The sequence below is a fragment of the Bactrocera dorsalis genome, chromosome 3, assembly GCF_023373825.1.
Source record: "Bactrocera dorsalis isolate Fly_Bdor chromosome 3, ASM2337382v1, whole genome shotgun sequence".
NCBI lineage: Eukaryota > Metazoa > Arthropoda > Insecta > Diptera > Tephritidae > Bactrocera > Bactrocera dorsalis.
Window position 1 is genome coordinate 91,768,369 of NC_064305.1, and position 25,239 is coordinate 91,793,607.

The 25,239-nt window shown below is 40.5% G+C and overlaps 1 protein-coding gene across 5 annotated transcripts in view; it reads left to right on the forward strand.

The window, feature by feature from the left end:
• Positions 1-25,239, forward strand: part of LOC105230547 (uncharacterized) — a 168,650-nt gene that overhangs the window by 93,890 nt on the left and 49,521 nt on the right. For all 5 annotated transcript variants that reach the window (XM_029552110.2, XM_049452189.1, XM_049452191.1 and 2 more), the window contains one exon: positions 5,287-5,305. The gene's annotated coding sequence lies outside the window, so the exon portion shown is untranslated. The remainder of the gene's footprint in view (positions 1-5,286; positions 5,306-25,239) is intronic.

Here is a 25,239-nt window from a genome sequence, read left to right on the forward strand (position 1 = left end):
CTGATCATCATTAGCATTGCCATCTTCTCAGCTGCGACAGCCAAGGCAACTGTGGGCCGCCGCTGCAGCGAGATAGCGGCATTCCCTAGAAACCCATAAAACGTAAAAATATGCAAACGGCAATAGTAACCCACAGCGGCAGCAACCGCAATCAAATCAAATCCAAACAAACAACACGACCGACCCACCAACCGACCGACCGAGCGCCCGACCGACCTACCAACCAAGTTAAGAGCCAGCCGACCGTCCCACCGCAACAAGCGCACATCACAAAAGCAAAAAACAGCGTGCTCGCATGTACAGTTAGTCAGCAGTTACATAAAGCGCAAACACTCCTTGTACCGTTACTTTTTGCCAACAACTCGTTTATGTGTTCGCTGCCTTTGCATTACCGATTTTAAAACCATCCATCAAATATGCGCGCACACCGCGACATTATCAGCAGCCAGCACCGCCGAGAGGCCCCCTCGCCGCCGGCGCAATGACAATAAGCATCGGCGAATCGCTGTTGTCGCAGCCAAACAAAATTGCCGCAGCAGACACCGCAGGGACTTCGCTGCCTTGGGGGGAATTTGTATTGTGTTTTTATTCTTGTTTTATGTGAGCATTTAAATTTTCAGCGCTCGTGCGACCGATTTGTATGAGCGCGAGTGTGTGTGTGTGTGTATGTCTTCCGAAGAATTCTACTCAACCGCAAAGAAAAATGGCAATTTTTGGTATTTATGTGCGCAGCGCTTTCAAGTGCTTTGCCACTCAAGTTGTCATAGATAGGAGTCTGTCTGTCGCTTGTTGTTGTCACATTGCGGTTCCTTTGCGGCGCTTTTGCATAGAAGATGCACTTGCAGGCCCAGCTATGCGCTTCTATGTTTCAGACTGAAGTTCACATGTATGTCGGTAAGTGTGTGTGTGTGTACTCATGCATTTTATTCGAGTTCGCTCCGAAATCCCTTGCCATTGCGGCAAATTTTTCTGTGCAATAAATTATGTCAATGTGCAACATAAGAGCGGTGGAAGAAGCAGCACGAGCAGCCTTTGCAGAAGTCTTTTTGCTTTGTTGTGACGACTCTGTTTGATCGGTCTGCGAATTAGTTGCAATGGGAAAATTCTAAATTACATTGTTGCAACACTGCCACATTGCCACATTTGCGTTCAGCCCTGAGCACGCAAATGTCTTTTCAATTAATCTCAGTGGGAATTGCTGCGGCTGCAGTGCAACAAGCAAGAATAAGCCTTGGACAGACAGCTAAACGGTACTTTTACGAGTAAAATAGTATTTACACACATTTCAACTGGATGACAGATTTCTAGATAATTAAAAAAAAACACTGGCACTTTGCGCGGGGGTTTCGGAAAGGTTAATCGGGGAATTAAAGTTACATCTGCTTCCACCTTGCGCTAACACCACACAACGGAGACACATTAGGCAAACATTTTACATTACATTTTATTCGCTGGAATTGAGAAATATTCTAAATTAGTACTGGAATATATACTGCTAATCAAAGAAGAAGTACTTTTTTCAACAACTTTTTCTTAACATATCACGCGTGAGTCGTATCAAGCTGTCATGTTTTTTTATTCAGTATTTGGTCATGGGAAACTTTCGCCCAAATACCAACTTTATTACGAAAATTCAACGAACTGAAGCCACTCTAGCAAGTTACATGGCTCCACTCCATGGGCGCTTGAAAAGTCTCAAGTCTCCCTTCAACTGATCCAAAAGGTTGCAATAATATTCAAAATTAATTGTTTTATCAGTTTTCAAGTAATCCACAAACAATATTCTTCTCGCATCCCAAAAAACTGATGCCATAACCTTTTTGGGCAGATTTACGGACACGAACTCTTTTCGAAGCCGAACAACCAGGTTCACACCACTCTTTAGCCTCTTCTTTTGATTCAGGATCATGGTGATAGACCCAAGTCTCATCCATAGTGATGAATCGACGCACAAAATCCACTTTATCTTTTTTAAAAGGCTCCAAATGTTGTTAAGAAATTCGCATTCGAATGTGTTATTGCTCCATTGTTAGCGACTGTGGCACCCATTGTGCACACAGCTTTCTAAAACCCAAAATTTCACTTAAAGTATGGCTCACACTGCCTAATGAGAGCCTTTACTAAATCTCACTCAGTCAATCGACGATCTCCCAAAACCATGTCCTGTATTTTAGCTATGATTTCTGGCGATGATGCGTTTTTTGGACGTCTTTCACGTGGATCGTCTTCAAGGCTTGTACGACCACGTTTAAATTGAGCAACCCATCTTTTTACTGTTCTAATTGTAGGCGACAAATTATTATACACTTTTAACATTCGTTCGTGAATTTGTTTTGGTGCTATACCTTCTAAAAATAAGAATTTTATCACTGAACGTTATTAAATTTTTACCATTGTAAAAAAATACTGTGACACGGCGACACTAAACACTAAACATGGCTTGTAAACAAAGAATGAATTGACAGAGTGAAATGAAACTTCACATACGTTCATATGTAGAGTGTATCAACAAAACTCTCGCTTATTTAATGACAAAAGTTATTGAACAACAACGTTCTCTGCTTTTGGAAAATCCAAATTTTACGGGTGATACAGAAAATTTTTCCAGGCATTAGCAGATTCATCACCAACAAGGGTTTGAGAACAAACAAAACCTGTAATAAGTTCGCCAGTAACTCCGGAAACTCTATGAAATTTGCCATTTTATGACGTCTGTCGATCCCTTGTGTCTATGGCGGGCATTCCACTGTGGCAACAGCGATAACTCAAGCCGACCACCAACGCAAAGCAAATTTGAATATGGAAAGAAATTCGCTTAATTACAAACTGGGTTAATTTAGACTAAAAATGTAAGCGCTAATGAGTTGCACAAAATGTCTGAAGTCTGTGTGCTGGCAAACGTCAAAACAAAAAATAAATTAAACAAACAAGCCATGGCAATAATGAACATTCAAATGAGACTTCACTACGTGCAGCAGAGGAGTTGGATCCTACGCAAATGCTCCTCCGTGGCTTACTTGTGAGCTCGCATAGCAGCTTGCGTAAAGACGGTTGTTTGTGAGTGCGTGTGTGTGTGTAGAAGCGCAAATGCAAATGACGCAAAAGGGAGTGTACCGGAGTGCGCGTCAGCTAATTAAAGAAAAAAGGAGGCAGCAGCGGTTGGCCATAGAAATGCCTCCAGATGCTGTTTACAAGCCCGTGTTACCTTAAACAAGTGCGTGGGCGGCAACAACAAGCGCCTAGAGCGAGCGGAGTGCTGTTGCCGCGAGCCAAGAAGTCGCATGCAACTTCAGTTGCAAATCAAACAACTAACAGTTATAACTGCTGTCAAGTGTGCGAGTGTGTTTGTGAGCATATATTCAAAATTATACGAGACAACTGCTGGTACTTTGAATTGTTTTGTGTAAAGTACGGTCTGGCTGGCGTGAATTGCTGGAAATGCGCACAAAATTGCGAAAGAGAAGTACTTAATGATCGACAAACAGTCGGCACTCGAAAGAAAGCCAGAAGGCGCTGCGGACCATCGGCGAGTGGCTACTTGTTTCAACAACTGGCGATATTTGTGGTGCGACTTGATTTGTTGGGAGTGGCAGAGGCCCAAAGGGTGTTTTTTTTCTGTGAACTGACAGTTTTTATGTGTTTTTACAACAAGTAGGTTTTAGGGTTACACAAATAACAACAAACGATTCAATGAAAAGTTGGATTATTCGATCAACTTTTGCAAAAGCAGTTTAATATAGTTTTATATTTAGTCGTATGCTTTAATAGGAGTGGTCGGGAAAAGGTTAACACAATTTTTTGAGGGCATGCTAAATACATTAAGCGAAAATATTTCATTGAAAAAAAAAAATTGCTGTTCTCTAAGATTTTTTTTTGATAAAATACTATTCTTCAGTTTTCTAGAGGAAAGAAAACACTGGCCTATAATTAACATGGCTATTTCTCAAAAGTTGGGGTATTATTGCTTTCTGCATAGTACAATTCTGCCAAGTCTCCAAAACCGAACCCAGACTACTCTCCCAGTATTGTCAAACTGATCTTGCATCAGATTCTGTAGCGCCACTACAGCGATTTGAATTGAAAAATAAACCAAAGAGCCGTTATTAGCCATCGTTTGCGCGCGCGCAGCATAAATCTGTCAAAATTTGACATATGCGCTGTCAAATGTCAGCCCAAGCCAAAGCACATGCAAATATCCATGAAATTTGAATACAATACACTCACACACCCTCAAGTGCTCGCATAACGGAATGTATGTGAGTTTGTGAGTGCACTTCAATAGCGGCGCTCAATTGTAACGCCAATTGTCTGTTCGCGCCAACAATGGGTAAGGCACTTTTGCTAAGCGTTCCACATTTTTTTTCATTATTTCTTTTATTGATTGTTCGCTTTTGCTTTGTACACGCGATAATTGTATGCGAAAGTGTGTGTCTGCTGGGCAGCCCAAGCATTACTACTGGCACACTCAGCGCGTTCGATTGGCCGCTGGCTCGGATGACCGTTAAATTTTGAAAAGTGTGAATATGGTGAATGACCCTTTGATGTCTCTGCGCTTTTACACGAAAATGAATGAATGTGCCTCGTGGGCGATGGCAATCGCTGACACACTGCCCGCACAATTCACCATTTCCAACACTCGATGTTCTACTTTTCGGACTAGAATAACTTTGCTCCGACAAAAAACACTAGAAACCCATAGCCGGCGGCGGTGGCTGGCTGAAACCAACCTGCAGCCCACATTCTGTCCTCTCCCTTTTAAGCGTTATCGATTTGCTTACCTTTGCTTTCATTCTTATCGCCTGTGGATGCCGACAAATGTTTTTATTCGATTTGTTTTTTCAACATTTCTCTTAATTGTTTGCATACTTCACTGCTTTTCTCCAAAGTCCTCAACTTTTATTGAAGCGTTTAACATTGACTTTGTTTCAGCTTTCGCCTATGTCCGTCTTCGAGTTCCCTCCAGCGTTTTTAAAGTAGTTCAAACTGCGCTGGCAAGCGACCATCTGTGGGTAATCAACACATTTGAGAGCCTCCACCATTAACAGTTCGAACTGAATGGGTGTGACGTTGTTCCTAATTGTTGGCGCTTTGATGTAAATGCAAATTCCAACAAAAACTCAACGTTGCATTGAGACGCACTTTTAGATCTAATGTGAGCATTAGCTATTTTATGTGTGTTGCCTTAGCCCGGACAATTTTTGGACGTTTTATAGCATTAACTTCAATTTTATTTGTATTTAAAGAAATAATTATGTGAACTAATTTTTACTCCTTTCTCTTTTTCAGATTATAATCAGCATAAAAGGTAAGATGTTGTGCTTTTCATACAACTTGAGAAAAGGTCAAACTTAAAATAAGTTGAGAAGTCGCTGGGAAAGAGCTTAGTGAGCTTTTTCACGCAAGCGTCGAAGCTAGGAAGGAAGATTGAAGGGAAATTTTTCTGAAATACTTTTCCGTCAAACTCTAAACTTTAGGCTACCATAACATTCGAGTGATTTTCAGGCAGAAGAGGCTGCTATCCGGCAGCAAAGCGGCAATACTTGCGGGGATCTCGCTAACTATTCGCTCAAAAGTAGCCAAGGAGTGTCTACCCTCCTTAAAAATATAGAAATAGCATCCAGCTACTTCATCATTAGACTTGTTTAGGTGACTGGTATCAACGGAATAACTGACAACTGCAAAGCTGATGACTTAGTCAGAGGGGGCACCTTTGCCACGCTCACTTTGGAATGGGACCGAGTTGGATCTCCATTGGCGTCTTGCGTTCTAGCAATTGTCAATCCTGTGCAATTGCGATATACTTTTGGCTTAGAATAGAACGCAAGAGATCTACTAAGCTACTGGTTTTGTCCAAAGTTCATCTTGTCCGATAGGCATTCATGCGGTGAGGCAAAAAATATTGGCGGACACTCGTTGGAAAAGTTGTATACATGAGGGTGCGATGAATATATCCAAGCACTTTTTCAAGCCTTTGCACGTTCTGCAACATTTGCGATGATTCCGTAGTCATGATGTCATAGAAGGCACAAAATTTTACCCAACCTCCTTATTAAATTGTTTTCCATGGTAAAAACGGTCAGACAAAGTATTCGCGTCGTAAGCCTAAAGCTACAAAACACACACGAATTGACAAAAGAAGATTAAACTTCACACGAATTTAGAAAAAAGATACACCAATTCAAGAAAAAATTTATCGATTTGGTTTGAAATAGTCCGGGTCAATTTTGATCAGATGATATATACAGATTAGACACTACAGATTGAAGTGAGGAAATCTTTAATTTTGTTTAGTTTTAGCAAGATTTATTAAAAAAACGCCAGCATTATATATTTAGGGGATTTTTACCAAATTTTAAGTGGTCAGTAGGGTAATCGTTTTTCAATTTTTTTTTTTTGCATTTTCTGTTCCCTTATAGGTACCCTTAGAATTAGTTTACCGTTGGTAGGTTTCGAAAAAGGCCCAAAAATAATAATTAGGGGTTTGTAAATTTTTCAATGTTATGTCCAGCTTTGTATGCCTGTTCAGTACCTTTAACTTTATACGCGTTTTTATCAGATACACACTTTTTTAAACTGGCGGTCGAACTACTCAACCGATTTGCTCAATTTATTTTTTAAATATTCACAAAACGCTTGGCTATCGTCTTTATTATATTATTAATAATTTTTTATAATTTATTGACAATGTTATGACAAAATTTTACGTAAAAAACAAGGGAAAAATTAAAAAAACAAAAGTGTATTACTTTTCATACAATTTTTTTCATGTTTGTAGAGACGATAACCATTCACGTACTTTTTAAGAATGAATTAGGTTTTTGTGTTTTAGATGATCCAAACATGGGAAATCGTGTCCGCCAGTAAAAAAACGCATCTCTTTCACCCAGCCATTTCTACGACAGATATCATCAAAAAATTTCGAAAAAATTTATTTATACACTCCGCGATATGCCTCATGACACGTAAAAAAGGTCTATTGTAGAATAAAATGTCTATAAAAAACAAATGCCAAAAACAGGCCAGATTACCCTACTGACCCCTTAATCTTATCGTAACCTTAAATGATCTCACACAATTTCAAACCAAACCAGTACGCCTGCTCTCCAACTTTGAAAACACTACAAAGAGTTTCAAAAATAAATAATTAATATTAGAGTTTCCAAAGTTATCATAAGACCACTCTTTTGACATCCACCGGAACTATCCATTACTCTATTGTGCGCTTGAACATTAAAAATTCACCGAGACTTTGCTTTTGTAATTATAATGTGAACTCAAAAGCATGTAAATATGTAAATGTACATTTATGCATGCGTCTTTATCTTCCAACCACAAATCTAATATATTAAAATAATTCCGCCTCCACGTAAAATCTCACCCGACTGCATATCTGCATATTAAGTGAGCTAAATAAGAACGAAAAAAGACGAATGAAATAGTTGTGCTTATTACGACAGCGCTCGCTCTATGCAAATGATGTTTATTGTTGACATTAAGTCGCAAGTAAATCATGACTAACGCCAAGAATATTGAACAAAAAGCAAGAGAACGCGGTGATAACAAAACGAAAACGAAACCAAGGACAGCTTTTTGGGGTAAACTTTGCATATAATTATGCCTTAATATGCAACAACAATAACATATAGTTCACATAAGCAACAACAAAGCATTACATTTGTGTTGTCTGTGTGTGTGAAAAAGAAATCTTGGAAATCTTGACATTAGATTGCATTCAAAGTGGAAGTGGAAGTCCTGTTATTCTGGGTCAAGCTACAATAACAGCAATCGCTGACACTGGAACTGCTGGTTAAGCCAATGCGAAATGCACACATTATGAGCGAAAGACCAGAATTGATGTTGACGGAAGACCGGTGGTCGAACAAAGGGGTCGGTAGGAAAAGTGCGGAAAAGGCAAATTGTAGATTGTGATATGTGAAAAAAACCAATTACAACAAACAATCAGAATAATATAAGTATGTACATATGTATGTATTTGTGGGTAAGCAGAGAAAAACTCAAGCAAGGGTCTGTTCTTGCAACTAATGATTTTTCAGTGCACATTCCGCACACACCAAGCCGGTTCACGCACACACACACGGATGCATATGAGTGTACTCGTTTAGTCAGCATATCATTAAGTGTAATTCATTTCATTATTATCGAGGAAACTTTTTTCTCTTTCTGTGTGTGTGTGAGTATATGTATTAACACAGGCTCGATTGCGTTCGCACTTCTCACTCGGCGACTCTCGGTCATATTCAAATTGTGTCAATTCAGCATTTAACTCTAGCGCGCTTAACCCACTAACAACATATGGCACTGTGGCACATACGCGCGTTAATAGCCGAGCATCTAGTTCAGCCGGCCGCCACAAACAAAACGGCAAACATTGAGTCGGTCGGACAACACTGCAACACACGCCGTCCGTCAAACGGCAATTTATCTATTTATCGCGCGGCAAATCAGTCTGGCGATTTGGTTGAACGAACTAGTTTCATTTGCTGAGCGCTTTTAGTTGTTGTTATTGTTCACGCGCGTTGTTCGCTCGTCGAGCTGGACCGCTTTCCTGTTTGGCCACGACCAAGCGTCGCTGGAAAAATGTGGCTGCCAACAACAAACGGGAAATCTTAATTTTTCACTCTTTTTCCGTTTTCCAATCCATCACTCAACGCACAGCGAACACAAACAATGCAAATTGGACATATTAATTAGAGAGCGAAGTGTGGAGATAAAGCGCAACTTGTTTTTTTTGTTGCACTTTTATGTCTTGCATCTTTCGTCAACTTGACTGTTGATTAAAATTCGACCATTTGAGGCAGCCGCCGGCGTCCAAGTTTAATGACACGCTGCGGCACACTTGCTCACACACACACCGCAAGCACTTGTATGTGACCGCTTCAATCTCGGCGACCCCATAATTTTTCGCATTTGTCGTTTGCGGCCATTCGCTCTATGTGTACCGTCGTGTTGCATGCAACAACACGGCAACCAGCTTATTATGTTGTTGTATATTTATTTTGTTGCTGCTAAGTATATAGCCGATATAAACCTATGTGTAGAACCGCTTGAAGCCGCAAACAATATGTACGCACCCATGTGTGCTTGTGTGTGTGTTCAAGTCGGCAGAGCGGTTGGCCAATTTTCTTGGCCATTTGTCGTTAGAAAATATTGCCTGCTCGCCATTTCCAATCTCAAGTCATGTTATTTTTAGATCAATTCCTTGCAGCAGCTGCACATACAAACGCATATGGAGAAAAATTATAGTGCTTTGTTTGAGGTTAATGTCATTCGAGGCCTGGGGACACTATTTTACTTTTCTTTATGAGGGCAAGAGGAAGCTATGATTGGTACTAATATCGATTGAACGCAGCTACATTACACACTCTCATGTGTTGTTGTATTTAATGTTTTGTGTCAGAGGCTATTGTCAATTAAGTGTCTTGGAACAATCGGGAAACTAGGCCTGTGGAACTGTTCCAGCTTTTGTGGTGGGATATGAAAATACGCGGATTGTCTGATACTTCCTTTTATATTGTGAGAAGGGGAAAGTAAATACAAGTACTGGGTTTGTCCAGAAAGTATAATAATTGGACTGAGGACCAATCGTTACGATTCTCTAAAAACTTTCGAAATAGGTTCCTTTTGCGTCTATGCAGCGTGGCCAGCGCGATTTCCGAGCATTGAAGGCGTCACGGAAGACATACTCCATCGGCCTCTTCAGGCAAGGAAACAAAAAAGAGTCCGGGGGACCACATCTGGATTGTAGGGCGGTTGCGGAAGTGTTGGGATGCCGGCTTGGTTAGGCTATTCATAACAAAGGCGGTGTGAGCCGGAGCTTTATCGTGGTGCAACCTCCAATCTGCTTGTCGGACCCGATTGAGCCTTCGATTTAGTCTCTTGAGGACTTCCACGTAAAACTTGGAGTTGACGGTTTGTCCAGGAGGAAAAAAATGTATGGTGGACGACGTCTTTGATATCAAAAAAGACAATGAGCACCGTTTTCACCTTGGATTTGCTCATTCTTCCTTTCTACATCAGTGACCACTTCCCAGCCCTCTAAAAAGGCCTGTTGTCACCGAAACACACCACTTCTTGCTAAAGCAATATCTGGGTAAGCCTGCTTGATCATATCAAACGTCTCTTTCGCAGACTTACCGAGTTTCACACAGAATTTAAACGCGTAGTTCATTCTGGTGAAAATTACATCATCATAGCATAAATGCTTCAATAGTAGCCACCAACCACTTGGGTAGGGGATTTCAATATTTTTAGGATTCTTTCTCCCTTTTACCTTTCGTTTAAAATTCCTTTTCGCTTCACAAGAACCCCAGACCGCACCAACTGAAAAGTATCGGAGGCAAGCTCGCAAGCGAGAAGAACATCTTGAACACACCACCTGCACACGCTCGGCTCGCCACGCACTCCGCCCCGCAGCTACACATCTTGAACTTGCCTGGAATATGTAATGCAGGCAACGCGAATGGATTTCTTACATGACTTGATAATTTACAAGTCACGTGAATGAAATTGAATCAAAATGCGCATAAATTGCAAAAGACACAACGCACACACACACACACATCCACAAGGTACGTCACCGCGTTAAAGCGTTAATACAATGAGATTGAGAAGGCCGACAACTGCGCTCGTCGGACAGAGTTGTTACAGCCGGCCGGGAAGAAGCCCTCGAGCAGGCTGATGCGCTTTCCAAGTCCACTCGGTCGCCAGTCAACTGAAGATACTTCATGCGTCGCGTGTTGCAGCGTATTTAATATTAATGAGTTGCAATGCGTTTGCGGTTGAGGCAGACACAAGAAAAGCATTTGCACATTTGAGTGTGTGTGCGTGTGCCCCAACAGGCATATACATATATCTGCACACGCACCTGGGCGGAGAGGCATTTAGTCACACACAAGTGGAAACTGAAAAGCTGCAACGTGGCAACGCTTAGCTCATAATCGACACAACAGAGCACGGCGCAGCGCAAAGTTCCTCAACGCAAGGCTTGGTGGTGGCGTGGATAGACGCGCAAGCAAAATGCATTGCGAACACACATGCGCTTGACGAGTGCGGTTGACGGCAGCCGACGAGGCAAGTTTCTTTCTGCACCAGGTTTCCTTTGCCTCGCAGACAGTTGCTGTTGCTGTAGTTTACTGCTATGAGAACACCTACACAAAACGATGCAACAAATAATATAAATAAATATGTAGATGTTATAATTAAAGTGTGTACATATACCCTTCACGACATCGACAACGGCACTTTCGGGAAGACTAAGCTCAGCAGGGCACAATTTCGTCCTATTTCCTTCTTTAGTACTTTTACCTGCTCTAACCTCACTTTATGCACCAGACAAACAGAAAAGTACAATATTTGATTTCGAGGTAGATGAAGAAGGTGTAAACCGTAAACACTAAAAAACGAAGGAGAATACGAAGCGAGCCACAAGCAGCAACCACTCGAATTAGTTGAGCTTGAACGGATTAAGTTCTCATCCGTCCGCTTCTGCTAGCTCGGTCGCAAGGAGTAAGCAAGGATATGCTGTTGCATTGAGCAGTGCTTCGGCCAAGCGGTGTTCAAGGAGTGTGCCGGTGCTGCAAAGTAATCCATTACAGCAGCTGACGCTAAGCTGCGGCTCAGCTCGTTCACGACAGTTGCGCAAATGCGACTAAATATTGCACCTAAAAGCTGGTCACGGATTAGTGTGAGGAGCGATTAGCAGTAATTGTACCGTCACCAGTGATTCACCTATAACGGGTAACTAAGCGTGACATCTCACACGATTCTTATTAGAGATCACACGCTTAAGCACCGCTACATATTTGTGGCATTGTACCGTCTTAAATGCGCATTAAGACTTACTGAGTTGAGTGGAGTTCAACTCAATATATAAAGTCGTATGCCAGAGCTCTTCTGCATCTACTACATAATTCCATCAGCACGTTTAAAGTGGGAGATTTTTGTTCGAGATATGAGAAATATAAATATTCTCCATTTAAAGCATTTCGGCCCAATACTGCTTTTAGATTTGCAACTGCATTCAGTTGAAATTCTGTAAACCGTAATATACATAAATCACAAAAAAGTTGCAGTTCGACAAGATAGACGAAATTTTCTACGACTTCGAAGTTATTTCTGTCAACTGTGACGTGGGAGCCTAGTCGCGAGTAGGACGACTGTTCTTTACATGACAGGAGATATTTCGTCTTACCCATAATTGATGTGATCCATATACTCTGAGTAATTTGGCTCATAGTGCATATAAAGCTCTCCTTTCATCGTTCCCAGCGTGCATGGTATTTGTTGCCTAAAGAGGATCCTAGCTTGTCCAACTTCAAACAGATTACAGTTGAGTTCGAAACCGTAATATGGGCTTTAATTGAAGATAACTCTTTTGTTCATTTCACCATTCGACATTTCTCTCCAGCAAGCAAGCAAGTCGATATTCTTTTTTACATAACGAGATATTATGGTGCTACATTATTTCGGTTTCGTTTCACTGGCCGCACTAAATCACTAAGTGCTAGTGTAAACAAATTTCTTCAAAAACTCACTTTTGTTTTCATTCCTTCGCCTTGCGGTCGTAAAGGTGACCGCGTTCACTTTCGAAAAATTAACACTGACACTTTGACACGCTGACATCCAAACCTGGGTTGGGCAACGGCCACAGCAGCCATAAAACAACAAGAACAATGAGAAAAATGGCAAGCGCAATCAAGCGCGAGCGCGAAAAGACACTCGCACTTCACACAAATATGCGAAGCCGCGCAGCGCGGCGCGACAAACAATGGGCCTGGGTTAGCTACGCGGATAAACACGCTTCAAAAACCGCTTTAATAATGAAAAATGCAGGGAGAAGAGATTTTTCACTGGCTTTTGCTGCCACACTTTATTTGGTTTCCGCTTATTATTGCATGCCTCAGCTTGGCAATAATAAAAATGCAATCGCCTGACAGCTCGGCCGCCTGAGACTGGGCGCCTCGTTGTGGTTATGCAAAGCGGCGGGCGGCGCGGCGAGCGCAGCGCAATCGGACAGGCCAATTTATATTGAGATATATATTTACATATGTATTTATGTATTTCGTAAGCATAACGGCGGCGACGCGTCATAAAATTGTCAGATAAAAATGTGCACTTTTCGCATTTTATTTCTGCGCTTATATTATTTTTATGCGACTGTCGCTGCGCCGCGAACAAAGCGCGGCGAAGGAAGAAAGCAACAAATTTCCGACTTCGGACTGCCAAATGCAGGAAAAGTGATAAATTTGGCTGACGCTGTGCGCTAGCCGCCTCCGAGGTGTGAAGCACGCTGATGATGGTGAGGTTGGCGTCACGGCGCGTCGCTTATGCAGTTGCCGTTACGCGACGCGTTGCCGATTGCGGCAATCAGTGCGATTGTCGGAGACAAAGGTATGTGAGTTGGCAGCTGCGGTACCGTTGCACTAATGCAAGAAGGAATTATGTCATGAGTGACCCAAATACGAGAATGCGGCAAAAGAGGCGAACAGCGGTGAGGCAGTGGCAGCGGCGATAAAAGCGCCAAATGTCGTGTGCGGTCTGGACACACGCCAGCAAGTAAAGAACGAATCGGAAAACGAGCGGCGCGGCTGAAATGAACGAAACTGGCACAAAACCAAGTAAGAGAAGCAAAAACGTGGAATATAAAGGCCGTAAAAGTAAGAAAGTGAATTAGTGAACACACTTTTTGTTTTAAGGCAATCGTGTCACGAAGGGCTGAGCCACTAAGCCAAATATATGACAAGTGCTGGCAGCCCACGAGAATCCGAGAAAAAGTGAAATTTTCGTGCACGACACTTTCATTGCTCGCCATACTTGTACTCAGAACACACACATTGCAACACAAATATGCGTGTGTGTGTGTGTTGATGGCAATTAAGTGTATGAGTCAGTTGGGGCAGTGTGACAGCAAAAAGCAGTCGTAAATACGCTTATTAGCCTCGATTGTGTGGCCGAAATGGCAGTCGGCATGTGTGAAACTGAAACTGAAACCGAAACTGATTTTTCACTTCTGTCATTTCGCCAGATCTTCATGTTTGCATGTTCAGCGGAAACGGTAATTTCTTCGTAAGTGTTACTTTCGTTGGAATGAATGGAATAAAGTTTTATTGCTTTGACGTCTTTCGAAGAATAAAACAATTTAAAAAATATAAAATTTACAACAACTGAATATCTGGGCTTCTCCAAGCCACACTTACATTTCTGAGAACTTTCAGCTTGTCTATGCTAGAAAGTCGTCTTCAACTACTAGTTTGAGTGAAGAGCATTAATATTTCACTCTACACATTAAATACCGGCCGCCGAACGTCATTTCTACAAAAACAAAAACGTGCAAGCTTGCAGTTGGAGAAGAAAAGCCCGTCTTTGTTGTTTCATCCAATTGTAATTATTTGCATGCAATCGTTTTGCGATCTCGTAATACCTGCAATAAAGTCAAGAGTAGATGATACAGGATTGATGGGAAATATTGTGCAGCTAATCTGCGGACAATTTACTTACAGTAGCCTTCCGTAGACATACAATTTTATGTCGAAACCCGCGTTCGATTCTGATAAACTGAGATTTGCCATACAAAATTGGATTATGAGACCTGAAAGCGTCACATTTTCCACTTTTGCCTGGTTTGTAAATATAAGTAGGTAGCAAGAAATCATCATCTCTTGGCCCTACATCTACTTCTGAGCTTTGGCCTGCCTCCACACATCTCAGTCGCTTGCAATTTCTTCGATTTCCTTCCAGTTTTGATTGCCAACCTAAGACTATTAAAATGACGGGTTAGTTAAAGAGGTCAAATTCTGCTTTGCTCTCCAAACTCGTTTCCTCATTCCTTAAAATTTCAATTTTTTCCCAAAAATCTTATTAATTTTTATGAAAAGTCGAAGTAAGCTGACCTGAGGAAGGATTTTGAATTTGTCTACAAAAGTTTTGCCGTAATATTCTAACCCTTCCCACCCAGCAATACGAGGTACTTTGGCCACTTTTTCTAAAACTCGCTCAAAATCGTTTTTGTGTGAAAAGTCAAGGGCTAAATTTACGTTTAAAATATTACTGAGAAATTTCCTGAGGTCTAAGGCTAATCGAAGGCAAGGGTGGAGTCCACATAATATTTCAATCTACCGTTTTCGCGCATATAAACACAAACCGCACAACACCGCTTCCAGGTAGTCAAGAGCCCAGCATGTTGCACATACTTTATGTTACTTCACAAGCATTCCACAGCGTTTTCTTTCGGTTCTTTTTTTGTCCACCGCTGTGCGAGAAGTCAATACTCGTAATTTGCAACCCACTTTGACTTGCAACAAATTGCGGAAATTGCTAAACGAAATGGAAAACATTTCCATTACAGTGGCACTGCCACAAATAAATTCGTATGTCGTTGCAGCAGCGTTGAAATAAAACAGCAACAACAGTGTGGTCCATAGTCGTAAATACAAGAAACGGTGACAGCCGTTATGCGTTGTCCTGCTTGCGGTTGGCATACGGTAAAATCAGTTGGATTTTGTGGTCCGTTTTTTATATCGGCATTGACAGGCGTTGGCTGCTACTGACGCAGCAAAGCCCGCAGTGCTACTTGCCGCACAATCAATACCAAGATAAATGTTGCTGCGTGTGCGTGTGTGTATGTTTGCTCGAATTTGCCAACAAAACACACAGTTGCCGACACATAAACTTAGAGCTGCATAACTCATTCGCGCTGCACCCATAGGCGCTGTGCTGGCCACATTGTTGCCTCATAACGGCTGTTCTTTAACAAGTTTAGAACATTTATTGCAAATAAAACACATAAAAATCAATTAAATAGCCAATTATTTGTCTTGGTTGCGTGTTTGTATTGAATTTCGAGCGCATGGCCAGAACGCCTGCGTCTCGGTTATGAAGACCACCCCACAAGACTAATTTGGTTTGCTACTGGTGAGCTACGGTGGGTTTATAACGTAGTCTAATACACTGACGTGCCTCATAAAAGAGTACAATAAACGAAAATCGCATGGCATAAATATCCGCTGGACATCATTTCGGTTATCACATGCCAGTCTCAAAAGGAAGCTAAGTATTGCATCACCACGCGCTTTATAACTTTTATGAATTTTTAATTAACCTTGTGCGCTTGCAATTAAGAACACTTTTTTAAAGTGCTTCCGAAATATAGTCGGTAAAACACGATTTATATTCGTAGGCACGAAAGGACCTTAACAAGCACATTTGCAAAATTACGAGCCCATAAATGATATCTAATGCCCGCCGTCGGATTCGCGTGAGTCCCAAGCACTGGTAAACGCGACTCGGCGACATTTTTATGACTTTCTCCTACGTAAGACGAGCAAACACAAGCATGCAAGCATAAATTTGCAAGCATTTGTGTGTACGCGTGTGTGTTTAAGTAACAACTATAACAAAGCAAAGTCAATAGAGTAGAGCGCCACTTCTCAAGAGACAATAAATATTAGCAGTTAATCTAAGCAAACATTAAAAGCTTCACGCTATAACAAGCTCTACCTGTTAGACATACACATGTGTGTGTATGTGCGACACTCTGCCTATGAGTGTGTACTTACATAGGTATCACTTGTTTGTTTGTGTAAATTTGCGCATTGCATGCAAATGAACTCTAATGAGCTTACAAGCAAATGTTAGTCAAATCAACACAATTCACAAAATTTGCATAAATACATACATACATACGGGCATAATAGATATATGTACATATATGTAATGTTTCGAAGGAAGTCTGCTCATTTGATGAGCGGCAACAGGAATGGTGCCTGATGTATTTGCGTGCGTGCGACTGTCAAATGGCGAATTTTGAAGGACACTACGAGGGGCACGCGCGAACACGCTTTGACTACGAAATGCTTTCGCACATGTGATATCACTTTGAAAAATATCACAAATCCCACTGAACTTAAGGTTGGGATAGGTAGAGAATACTTTAAGCGTCACCTGACTTTCATGCTCAGTGAGGATATTTCATTCTTCCAATAGAATAAAATATTCCTATATACGACGCGTGTCTCTCAGCATTGACACGTGCCATGTAATTTTTTAAGCAAAGAATTTTTTGGCTATCTATTTAAAGCCAAAAACGTAATGAATACCATCGATCAACCACCTTATTCATCAGATTTTGCTCCGTGGGATTTCTTCTTGTGCCCCAAACTGAAATTGCCGCCCGTTTTCAGTCGATCGAAGAGATAAATTAATATACAGGGTTTGTCCGGAAGTAATAGGATTGATTTTCTTCTGCCGAGACTGTACTTCGCACCGACTGGACTCGGTAGAGGGGTAACGAGCAGCTGGTCAGTTCTCTCCGAGCACCTGAAGAGTCAGGACAAACATTTTCACGCGACGTGTTTCTGTGAGTGGTGCAAGCCGAAGATGCAGTGGTCGTTAGAGAAGAGCTACGCGATTAAATTCTGTGTGAAGTTCGGTAAATCTGCAACAGAGTCGTTTGATATGTTCAAGTAGGCTTACCCAGATGTTGCTTTAGCTAGAAGTGGGTTACATAAATCCGACTGGGTTGAGAAGCTTACTCTTCCCTTTGCCTGTTTTCGATAAACATGACGAACTCGTTGAATGTACTTACTACGTATATAAATCAATTTCGCGACCCATAAATGAAAGGCACTCCTTGAATATTTTGGAATAAAACTGCGCCGTCGCATGTCGAAGCAGTGGGCAAGGCCATAGCGTCCCTCTCCACAAGCTCTCAATGTGCCACGAAATACGCACGAGTTGACGCATCGCGTGTGGACTTTGTGGTATGCGAACGCTATAAAAAGAACATATTAGTTAGTTTTAGAGAAGAGGAGCGTGTTTATAAATAATTAGTTACCCTGCGGTTTGGCTATGGAATTCAGCGAATAAAAGTTTGAGAAATTCCTTTTGCAAAACCAAAAATCGTGTGTAATTATAATTAGACTAACCGAGCAATCGCTTGCAGTTGTCGCTTTTGAGGATGAGCCCTTACTAAACCTAAAAAGGGTGTGCTCAAAAGAATTCTGCGCACTTTGTTGCTGGACTTGCGTGATTCAAGCAAAGTCTCTTTTTTGATTTCTCTTTTTTTATTTAAAATAATTTGTTGTCACCCAAATGTGAGCACTTTGCTTGATTAAAACGCCAACACATACACAATAACAATTTAAAATCCTAAAAAATTGCTCTGGCAATATCTCGCTGAAATGCATTTGCTTTGCAGCCTCATAAATACCTCAATGCGGTTGCACAATCATACAATAAAGCATTTACACTTAAATATTTATTATTGTTATTATTCGCCGAATACAAAACCAGCGCGCCGTGAAGCTGTGAACCCCTGTTATTATTGTTTATGAATTTACCCACTGTTCGAGGCAAAATGGAATGACCGATGCAATGCACCGTTTAAGGCAGTCGTGAACAAATTGTGAGTCGGCAGCGCGCCCACCAAAGGACAACAAATTAAAAGCTCCAGCGAATGGCAGAATTGCAATTCATAAATGAAATCGAAATCCCTAAGTTGGCGTTGAGTAATCGCCTGATCGCTCGAATCGCTGGCACCGATGAAATCATGCGAGCTGATTGCTGGCCTGCGCGCCCAGGTGTGCGGCGTTTGCGCTTGCACTTTTATGCAACCGAAAATGTACATGTCACTACACACACACACACACATACAGGTCAATATGCGCACGTGCATACCTGATTGTTTCTATGCGCGCTTATGCACTTATGGAAGTGAATACATGCGCGTGGCATATGCTCGTGTGACAACGTGCCACATGGTCACTCGTCGCCTGCGGCATTGTTTACCAACATTTGTAATCGAATACTGTTATTGTTATTGCTATTGCTGCTCAGTGCATTGTTATTGCGCACTTTTTGTTGTTGGCAATTGCAATCGCTTGTGGCACACGTTGCGCCTGACATTGTCGAAGGTGGCGCACAGGCCCAGCAGCCGTTGTGTCACACAGTGTCCGCGGCATAGAAAACATTTGTGTTTGCGCGTGTGTGTGTATGTGTGCGTTTGCAGCCGGCAGCATGACTCAGGTTCAAGTTGGTGTCGCCAATATCTCAAAAACTCGCTTGCAGCATTTCCATTTTTTTATTTTTAAATTATTCATTAAATGTTTGTCTTAAGCGCGGTAGTAGCGCTCTTTTATAAACAAAAAGAATTGTGCGGTTGAAGATTAGTCTCGAGTGAACTAGTTACTTATGCAGCTCAACTGGTTTGTTGCCTTATTGATTGGCTTTGAACGAAAGTGCTAAGGTGACCTCACTTAGTGGTCAGACGGTCATTTGCTTGAACCTAATTCTTTGTACTTTAGCGTATTACCTACTCAGAATTACAAAAAACTTATTTCTTGCATTTGCAGCAACTAGTCCCAGCGTAACTAGTGCTGGTAGCGCTCGCTACGGCATTTCCGTTGCAAAATTGTGGCAGTTGTAGACACATGTACTGTTATAAATACATCCACATATGCACAAGATGACAACAAAAACAGTTATGTCATCGCTTTGGCTTTTGTCAACGTTTTCCAATTTATGTGTTTAAGGTGTGTGCGATTTCTGAGAACAACACAACAAATTGATACAATGTTGCAAGTGGCCAAGAACTTTTGCTTTATTGCAATGGTCTTTTTCTTGCCTCTCTTCTTAACACGATATTCTTGCTATAATTTTCATATAAATTTTGTAATTTATTGAAATTTGTTAATATTAGTTTATACGCTCTTTATTATTTCCGCAGCAGCAGGTCGCCTTTTATATTTCGAGATTTGGCATTTTGAAGTCTGGCAACTCACAATGTTATCGTGAAGTTTGGTATTTGTGTTGTTATACAAACTCTGAATTTTTTAACATACAAGCACTTTTTGTGTTATTTACAGTATCTGCAAATATTCATCGCGGCCAAAAAATAAAATTTAATCTCGAACCTTTTCCATGCCATCACATTTTTACAACTTTAGACAAATATTATCTCAGCAACAGTGAATCGATGATGATTTTTGGCGATGAAGCCCAATATATGACCACTTTTTTATTATTAAAGTAGAAACGGAACTTCAATTCGCTAAACCTAACCTACTCACAACTCCAGACGCTCCTACGGAACCAGCTGATTAGAGGGTTAAGACATGGGGGAGATAAGATATTTAAGTCTTCTCTATGGCCTGGACTGAGGGGCACCTAACCTGCTCTATGTGTCTCAGTTTTGTCATGATTGGCTCCTATAGACGGCTCTGATAACTTGCATAACAGAGCTTATTCGTGACCCTAGATGTTAATGGACATGATACCGGTTATTACTTCAGCAGCGTCCTTTGATATTGTTAGGAAAGCACTGATAACTCTTATTTGTCCGAACCGCTGAGCACGGATCACTCTCACCACAAAAATACGAGCTCTCACACATCTACTAAATTCATTGCTTTTTTAAGAGCTCAAAACATCTGTTGGATGAGTCGTTCACAGGACAGTCCTGACTTGGCAGCGAATAACTTTTTTTATTTAAGTACGGAAAAAATAAACTAAGAGGTCAACCTTTCAACCTGAGTAGAAAAAGTGCCTCGTCAAAAAAGCAATTTTTGATTTTTATTGTGGTTTTTGTTCTCCAGTCCCAAAATATGAAAACAAACCTTCTTACAAGCCATGGAATTTCATTTGAAAAGTATTTTTTATGTTTTTTTTTTTTCAAAAGAAACACCTCTTTTGCCGTAATCCTAGATAATCAGAAAATCCTCTGTATATACATACGATGTGGTGATAAGCCTTTTTGGTTTCTAGAGCTATGGTTTGTACCATCTTTTATCTTTTCTAATAAGCCAAAAGACTCACTTTGATCTTCATATCCGGCCCACTGCTCGCTGCTGTTCAGAGAATTGTTTCCCAAGCAACACTATAGCGTATATGTAAAGTCATACTCACAGTTCCATACTTACATTATCATTCGCACTTACATAATATGGCAATATTAGAATAATTGTTATTGCTCTTCATATTATGACAGGCCATTGCTGTCATTACGCATAATTGCAAGTTCCACAATTAGCAAAGCACTTTGAGAATTACTAACGTCGGATGCATGAATGGGTGTACACAATGTTGTAACGCCGAAGCGCACACGCAATGTTGCATACAAAATACAGGGTGGTCAACAGTGGTTAATGTAATTAAGAGCATCACACGCGGCGCCGGAATGCAGGCGGTTTGTGTGTTTGTTATGCACTTCATCCATTATTTGGCGCCAACATAATTACGCTGGGCGCTTATATAAACACACGTACACTATACATACATATATAAATACATATATATACATATATATTTATGAATATAAATTTTCTCCAAAAGCATAATAATTGCCTGCATTTGTTGTAATTTTAAGTTTTAATAACATTAAGCATTCGACGCATTTATGTTTATACAAACCACTTTGTATTATTATGTGCGCGTGTACGTGTGTGTGTGGCAATGAGGTTAATGTCACGCAATCGGTTAGTCGATGTCACTTTGGCGTGTAACTGTAGTCTAACCTGTGAGCAGCCAAAATATCTCAAACTAAACACCATTTTGCTTCTTCACACACATACATGCACAATGTGAACACTTTGGTTTTGCATGGCTATTAATATGATTACAACAAATTATGTTTAACGGCGCTTTTAGATATATTTAATTTAATTTAGGCAATTGATGTGCTCACCGGTCTGTAATATGCACAGATAGTGTTACTTCACAAACACATACATACGTATATGTGTGTGTGTGCTGCCTTCCTGCTCAACTTTAGTTGCGTATACGCACTGCCTATTTAGTATTGCATGTGTGTGTGTGCACCTGTGTACCTACTGACCTACAAAGCCATCTGTGAGTTTCCAACAAATTTCACACTAAACGCTTCAGAAAATTGCGGCGAAGGCAAAAGTTCAAATCATAATGCTTAAATAATGACAGCAATGAAATCTAATTGACCCACCTTGACAACTGCTGTTGATTAGCTGAATTTTCATGTGTACTAATTTTTAAGGGCACTTAATTTGTGATATTATTAACGGAATCTAGGTTACAAGAAACTGAAAAAACCACCTGAAGCTACAACATTTAATTAATTTGTTATTGTTTATATAAAAAATAAGTCAAAACTTGATTAGAAATACGAAAAGACTTTTTCGACTACCCAATATTTTTCAGGAAATAATCGAAGAAGTAAAACTCTTGATTAATTTAAAAAGATCTCCTTACTTTGGGGAGTCGCTATTTTGTAAAAAATAAAACTTTTTTTTCAACTTCACCGAATTTAATTTTATTTTGGTTAAATGAAGCTCAAAATCTCACTTTTCCAACACTATATGGTGTCACACAATGGTAGCACTGGAGATATAAGACTGCAACGACATCTATTGACAAAATACGAAAATACTTTTTCGACTACCCAATATTATGGATTGCTGCAACCTTAGCGACACGTTGGAGAACAACTTATTCATTTTTTATTGTGAATAGTTCACTTCAGTTTCGCCGAAAAAAAGATCTTCTTAATGATTGCCAATTATAGCTTCTTACTAACACACGTTGTGAACTCTTTTTCGTTAAGTATACTCGTATTAAATAACATCAAAGTTATGTTAAGATTTGGGAAAACATATGAGAACTTCTGTCATGCCAACCGCTGCTTCCTGACGCGTTCTTAATTTCTATGCCATTTGTTTTTGTTTTTTTGGAGCCATATGGATATTTCACTAACGTCAGATGACTCAATCAAGCATTGACCTTGAGCTTGTCCGTCATTAATCTTCAAGAAAAGCTAAAAAGAAACGAAAAAGGCAATAAATAATATGAAAAAAGAGAAAATTGGTTTGCCAAAAGTGAACATTAAAAAATGACGAATCGTTTGAAGACATTCTGTTGCCGCCAATTTTAAGTGCTGACGCATGGCAGCGGCGTCCAACAAGTGGAAGCTCATATTCAAATTCGCAACGCAGGCGTTTTTAGTCTTTACAACTAACATTAATTTTTGGCAAGCGAAATTGCCTCGTATTAGCTTTTTCATACTCACTCAACGAATCATTTGCTTCACTTCACCTCCTGCCCCCGTTGTATCTTTGCCTAATCATGCGTGAAGTATGCAAGTATGCGCATGCGTGGCTCAGACCGGCTGTCAAGAACAACTTGATTCGTTTTACAAGGTAAACGTAAGCAATTTACCAAAGGAAAACAGACATGAGCGTGTTGTTTTGTTGATAGTTCTCGCCAACTAAATGTAATTATATTAGTAATTAAAATTTATGATTTTAATTTTTAGCCGCCATAGGAATTTAGTACCATAGTTAGACAGTCTTCAGCTCTAATAACATATGTACGTTATTTATGTTTGTTCTTTATTTTTTTGTTTTTATATTTAACTCTTTTACTTTTGGGTAGTCGAAAAAGTCTTTTCGTATTTTGTCAATAGATGTGGTTGCAGTCGTATATCTCCGGTGCTACCAATCACTTTCTGTCATACCATATAGTGTTGGAAAGATGAGATTCTCAACTTCATTTTGTCAAAAATAAAACTTAAATTTGCGAAAGTTTGAAGAAAATACCAAATATGTACTTTTTTTCTATTCTCAAAATGACCCAAGTTCCATTCCAAAGGTTGAGAGAAGCAAACCACTTCCCTGGAACAGATTACTTAATATTAAATTGGACCCAACCAGACCAAAACTTTTCAGACCCGTCTAATACAAACATAAATAACTTCTTTGTGTTGGGTTTTTTATGCGGGTTTTCTCTTTCATTACAAAACATAGCAGCTCAGAAACGAACATGCCAACCGTCAACGCAGTGAGAATTAATAAAATGTTTTAACCAGACAAGATGTTTATCGGAACTTTGTTGTCGAGGAAAAATGTCTCAATCGAGGTCACAATAAATCACAAATTTACAACAAAAGAGACAAAAATTCACTCAACGCTCCCAAGTCTCAAAACAAAGGCACACACACGCTTGCTTGAACGAGAATACATATAACAGTGATCTGCACACCAACAACAATGCATGAGTAAGCTTTTACATTTGCTTGCGAAATCCATCAAACCCTTTGACACTTTTAGGGTAACATAGAAGTGAATTCCACTGCAGTTCAATTGGGCAAAATTCCTTCAATGTGTTTGTGTTAGCCGCTAAAGCTGTGTCCGTCGCCGCTGCAATCAATCAAATGCACCAAACGGCGGCGATAAATCATAAAAATTCAAATTGACGTTTGCCAGCAAAAGACGCGAAATCGGAAACTAATTGCGTTAATCTTATTAGCAATCAAGCGGTCCGTCACTCACTGCGTCAATCAGGCAGATAAAAGCCTCAGTGACGCACACAGCAAACTTAAGGGGCACGCGCCAAGTAGCGCAACAACGCGTTGGGGAGACAAAGCAAATCAATTTCGTAAACCACAATTGCGATGGTGGTCGATATGAAGACTGCTGCTGGCACTGATTCTAAGCCAAGGCGGCTGCTGCGGCGACAAACGGCGCGACGTGCAGCATGCCGCCTGCAACAATCAATATTCCAGCGCTGAAAAAGTATTGCAAGCGTTGCATAAGAGCTCCTAGCTGCAGTTATGTGTATGAAATGCTGCCTGCGCCATTTAAAGGTGTGTCAAATGGTGCAAATGATTGCGAGAGAAATATTATATAAGCTCAGCGCTGTTAGTTGTACTTATGCTCGCTTATATTTTGTTGTAATTGCTTGTATATGTATGTAGGTGCTTATAAATATATGTACATACATATGTGACGTATGTGCGCATGTGAAATTGAAGTTTACTTAATGAATTTCAACATAGATTTTATTAAATTTTACTGCGCTTTAGTTAGCTGGCAGCCTTTGAAATCCGACTATGTGCTTAAATTATTCAGTTTCTCCGGAATAGCCTTGAGAACCGAGGTGCACCTTGCTTGGATCCTCTCTGTAGTTTCAAAAAGCTTACCTTTTATCGGCCTTTTCAAGCAAGGAAATAAAAAAAATTCGGGGGGCTACGGAAGCGTTGGCCTTGGTTAGTCAGCTGTTTACAAGAAAGGCGGTGTAAGTCGGGGCGTTGTCGTGGTGTAACTTCCAATAGGCTGCGATGTCTTGTCGGACCCGATTGACCCTTTGTGTGAGTCTCTTGGAAACTTCCACGTAAAATTTGGCGGTGACGGTTTGTCTAGGAAGAACAATTTTATGGTGAATGATGCCTTTGATATCAAAAAAGGTAATGAGCATCGT